Consider the following 5,000-nt stretch of genomic DNA (forward strand, 5'->3'; position numbering starts at 1 on the left):
CGCCCGAGTGACTATCCGCACCCCGAGGCCGGGCCGCACGATCTTTATTACGGACCGCTACCGTCTCGACGACGACGACGACGACGACGACGACGACGACGACACCTTTCTTTGTCTCAGTCGACATCGCGTATGAAAGAGTGCGATCGTCATCAGCACGAAATTTATGCATCGATACGCGAACGGGACCGGACTCTGTCGTTTTCAGAAATCGATACGCGAACGCATCGGCGGCTGGCTACGCGCAATCCGCGATCGGGTCGAACGATGATGATGATGATGATGATGATGATGATGATGATGATGATGATGACGACGACGATGACATCGAGATCAGGGTCAGATATAGATATGTAGATCGGTGGTATGCAATCGATACGCGAACGCTCTATAGCGCTACGCGGAGACGCATACAGTCGTTCCCGCATATACATGGGACTGGCGCGAGACGCGCCGGTCGGCCGAATCGAGTTCTCTCCGATGCTCTTCTGTTTTGTTTTGTTTGTTGGTGGTTGTGGAGTGTGGAGTGTGTTTTTTTGGTTGGTGGGGTGTGTGTGTGTGTGGTGGTGGTGTTAGTTTGTTTGCGGAGATTGCGTTTTTTTTAGATTTAGTTTTTTTTTTTTTTTTTATAAAAAAAAAAAAAATTTAAAAATTATTCTTAGAAAACGCGCGCGAATCGAACAAAACTAATAACACCGATACACAAACAACGCGCGCCACCAACGAGAACGCCCGAAACTGAAACTTCTATAACCGACAAACGCACGAACGACACAGCGGCGGCGGAGGAGGGAAGAAAAAGGGGATCATCTCCCCACAACAACACACCGTAAACTGTGTCGGACGACGTCTCCGTTATGTAAGAGCGGAAGGCGTAAGAGAACGTCTCGTTTAATTAACGCGAACGGCGTTGGGCTCCCGAGTCGACTTCGGGGCGGCCCTTAACGCATCGCATCAACGAGCTCGTCGCGCGCTAGTCGCGCGACGGTCGATCATGATATATAAATCAAGGATTTCGGATCTCTCTAAAACCGGGCTGGAAATCGGTCATTGTTCGTTTTGCGAAACGATATTTTATAAAAGTGAAGATTTGTATGTGTCTCGTCAAAGAACGTTCCGATGAATCGGACGCGATGCCGCGTCCAAAGTAAATCTGGACGAACGCGAGGCGAGTGTTGAGATATACATTTTCCTCCGTGAACAGATAGAAAAACGAATTCATTTTGTTGTTGCGGTGTGGTGTTGTGTGTGTATTGTAATAAATACGCACGCACGCACGCACGCAAAAAGCTACCTAGGCACCGGCGCGTCACGGCGTTTCGAACGTCCGACGCGTCGCTTGTCACACGTCTATCATATCATCATCACCCTCATATCTCTCGTATGTGCGGTGTTGGTGTGTGTTAGCTCTACTAGCTAGCTCCCTGGTTGATCCTGCCAGTAGTTATATGCTTGTCTCAAAGATTAAGCCATGCATGTCTCAGTGCAAGCCGTATTAAGGCGATACCGCGAATGGCTCAATATATCAGTTTTGGTTCCTTAGATCTTACCTCGGTTACTTGGATAACTGTGGTAATTCTAGAGCTAATACATGCAATCAGAACTCTGACCAGTGATGGGATGAGTGCTTTTATTAGATCAAAACCAATCGACGGAGGGCCTCGCGTCCGAAGTCGTTAATTTTGATGAATCTGGATAACTTTTGCCGATCGCATGGTCCAGCACCGGCGACGCATCTTTCAAATGTCTGCCTTATCAACTTTCGATGGTAGTTTCTGCGACTACCATGGTTGTCACGGGTAACGGGGAATCAGGGTTCGATTCCGGAGAGGGAGCCTGAGAAACGGCTACCACATCCAAGGAAGGCAGCAGGCGCGCAAATTACCCACTCCCGGCACGGGGAGGTAGTGACGAAAAATAACGATACGGGACTCTTACGAGGCCTCGTAATCGGAATGAGTACACTTTAAATATTTTAACGAGGAACAATTGGAGGGCAAGTCTGGTGCCAGCAGCCGCGGTAACTCCAGCTCCAATAGCGTATACTAAAATTGTTGCGGTTAAAAAGCTCGTAGTTGCATTTGTGCGCCGCGCTGTCGGTGCACCGCATCCGCGGTGATACTGACACGTCTGCGGAGCATATCGTCGGTGAGCCGTCGGTAAAACGGCGGTTCAATATCAAAATCCTATCGCGGTGCTCTTCGGTGAGTGTCGAGATGGGCCGACAATTTTACTTTGAACAAATTAGAGTGCTCAAAGCGGGCTCAAAATGCTGCTTGAATATTTCGTGCATGGAATAATAGAATATGATCTCGGTTCTATTTTGTTGGTTTTCAGAACTCCGAGGTAATGATTAATAGGGATAACTGGGGGCATTCGTATTGCGACGTTAGAGGTGAAATTCTTGGATCGTCGCAAGACGAACATCAGCGAAAGCATTTGCCAAAGGTGTTTTCATCAATCAAGAACGAAAGTTAGAGGTTCGAAGGCGATTAGATACCGCCCTAGTTCTAACCGTAAATATGTCATCTAGCGATCCGCCGACGTTACTACGATGGCTCGGCGGGCAGCTTCCGGGAAACCAAAGATTTTGGACTCCGGGGGGAGTATGGTTGCAAAGCTGAAACTTAAAGGAATTGACGGAAGGGCACCACCAGGAGTGGAGCCTGCGGCTTAATTTGACTCAACACGGGAAATCTCACCAGGCCCGGACACCGGAAGGATTGACAGATTAACAGCTCTTTCTTGATTCGGTGGGTGGTGGTGCATGGCCGTTCTTAGTTGGTGGAGCGATTTGTCTGGTTAATTCCGGTAACGAACGAGACTCTAGCCTGCTAAATAGGCGTCGTCATTTAGGTGTGCGCCGCTCCGGTGGCGCAACTCACTGGCGACGTATTAAAATTCTTCTTAGAGGGACCGGCGGCTTCGAGCCGCACGAGATTGAGCAATAACAGGTCTGTGATGCCCTTAGATGTCCTGGGCCGCACGCGCGCTACACTGAAGGAATCAGCATGTTCTCCCTGGCCTAGAGGCCCGGGCAACCCGTTGAAACTCCTTCGTGCTGGGGATTGGGGTTTGCAATTATCCCCCATAAACGAGGAATTCCTAGTAAGCGCGAGTCATAAGCTCGCGTTGATTACGTCCCTGCCCTTTGTACACACCGCCCGTCGCTACTACCGATTGAATGATTTAGTGAGGTCTTCGGACCGACACGCGGTGGCTTCACGGCCGTCGGCGTTGCTGGGAAGTTGACCAAACTTGATCATTTAGAGGAAGTAAAAGTCGTAACAAGGTTTCCGTAGGGGAACCTGCGGAAGGATCATTAACGTGTGTGTATGTGTGCGAGACGCGTGATATGTTCACGAACGTTGTTGCGCCGCTGTCGCTGTCGCTGTTGTGACGACGACGACGACGACGACGACGACTTCGTACATACCGTGTTTACACATATATATATGTAATACATCCATAATGATATATATATACGACATATATACATATATATGTACGTACGCGCGCGCTGCTGTTCGTATCTAATGCGGACGAGCGCGCGCGCGTGTGCGTGCGTGTGTGTGTGCGTGTTTGTATATATGTATAAAAAATAAAAAATAAAATGTGAAATAATTGTCTCTAGCGTCTATTACGCCTAACGGCGCAGCGGCGACGGCGCCGTGGCGGTGGCCGGTGGCGGTGGTGGCATTCGTCGAAAGTGCTACCGCCGCCGCTGCCTCCGCCGCCGTCGAAGCGGCCGGGTGGCGGAAAAACGCCGAGAGACGAGCGCCGACCGGGGCATACCAAACGGAGCGTTCGAAGCGGTGAAAATCCCCACTGCCTAGCTCAGGCCCTTTATTGTCGGTTGGCGCTATACAAAACGAAATTTAAGCGGTTAGAAAGATGACAATGTCGTGCGTCACGCCAGCTCGTTGGGGGGTGCGCGGGTCGTCGTCGTTCATCATTCTAAAGGATTCGCGTCGGGGCGTTAAGCTTTTTCGGTGCCGTTTCTTTATGAACGCCTCGGCGCACATGAATTCGACCAACTTTCGACGTTAATACATAAAAACGGACAATCAAGTGGCCGACGGCGAGAGCCGTAGGCCGCTACCGTAAGTAATAACAACATTAAGAAAAAACCATTACCCTGGACGGTGGATCACTTGGCTCGCGGGTCGATGAAGAACGCAGTTAACTGCGCGTCATAGTGTGAACTGCAGGACACATTTGAACATCGACATTTCGAACGCACATTGCGGTCCGTGGAGAAATATCCAGGACCACTCCTGTCTGAGGGCCGGCTGTTAAAATATAAAAACCACACTGTTCGGTGTAGAACGCGCGCTACGTGCGCTCGCGCCGGTCGATGCGCGCGGCGGTGACGCGCGACGCGGCGGCGGCGGGTTGGTGGGGGGTGATGAACGAGCTCGCGGACGGTGCGATGGGACGATCTCTAATAAGAGTCTCTCGTCCGCGCCGCCGCGGCTCTCACTCTCTCTCTCTCTCACTATCCGCCGTCGCTGTCGTCGCGCTGCCGCTGCCGCACTACCGCGCGCGGGCGAGCGGGCGCGCGCTCTTTCGAACAATTGACGGTTTCCGTTGAACGTTCTTCGCGACGGACGACGGACGGCGGGGTGCTGCACCCCTCACGTCCGCGTACGCGCGGAGCGCGTTTACGGTCCGTTTAAATATATCGAATTGTATTGAATATGAAACGAGTGTGAAAAGATTACACGCATCGCTAAGACGCGAGTCTTCGTAGTGCGGTCTTCGTCCGAGCTCATCGGTTCGTGTATACGATATAATAAAATATATCGGAAGCACAGACGACGCGTCTCCGACGGATGCGACCGGCAGGCGGTGAATGTTTTCTTGCGCGGCAAGCGTAACGCACACACAAACATATGTAAGTAAACATTACGTGATGTTCATGTGCGCGCGCGCCTAGCCCGATGCGAGAGAGTTCACCGCTCGTCGTCGCTACGCATCCGTATTATGTCGGTGATACG

General features: G+C 51.2%; 2 non-coding genes across 2 annotated transcripts; both read left to right on the top strand.

Moving 5' to 3' along the window:
- Nucleotides 1–1,421: 1,421 nt before the first annotated feature.
- Nucleotides 1,422–3,325, top strand: LOC137925058 (small subunit ribosomal RNA). The gene has a single exon (XR_011107640.1). It is a non-coding gene; the product is annotated as a small subunit ribosomal RNA (ribosomal RNA).
- Nucleotides 3,326–4,134: 809 nt separating this feature from the next.
- Nucleotides 4,135–4,291, top strand: LOC137925071 (5.8S ribosomal RNA). The gene has a single exon (XR_011107651.1). It is a non-coding gene; the product is annotated as a 5.8S ribosomal RNA (ribosomal RNA).
- The last annotated feature ends 709 nt before the right edge of the window (nucleotides 4,292–5,000 follow it).

Source organism: Battus philenor, unplaced genomic scaffold (genome assembly GCF_028537555.1).
Source record: "Battus philenor isolate CCGP_79_NKW_IND1 unplaced genomic scaffold, ilBatPhil1.0.hap1 SCAF_25, whole genome shotgun sequence".
Lineage (NCBI taxonomy): Eukaryota > Metazoa > Arthropoda > Insecta > Lepidoptera > Papilionidae > Battus > Battus philenor.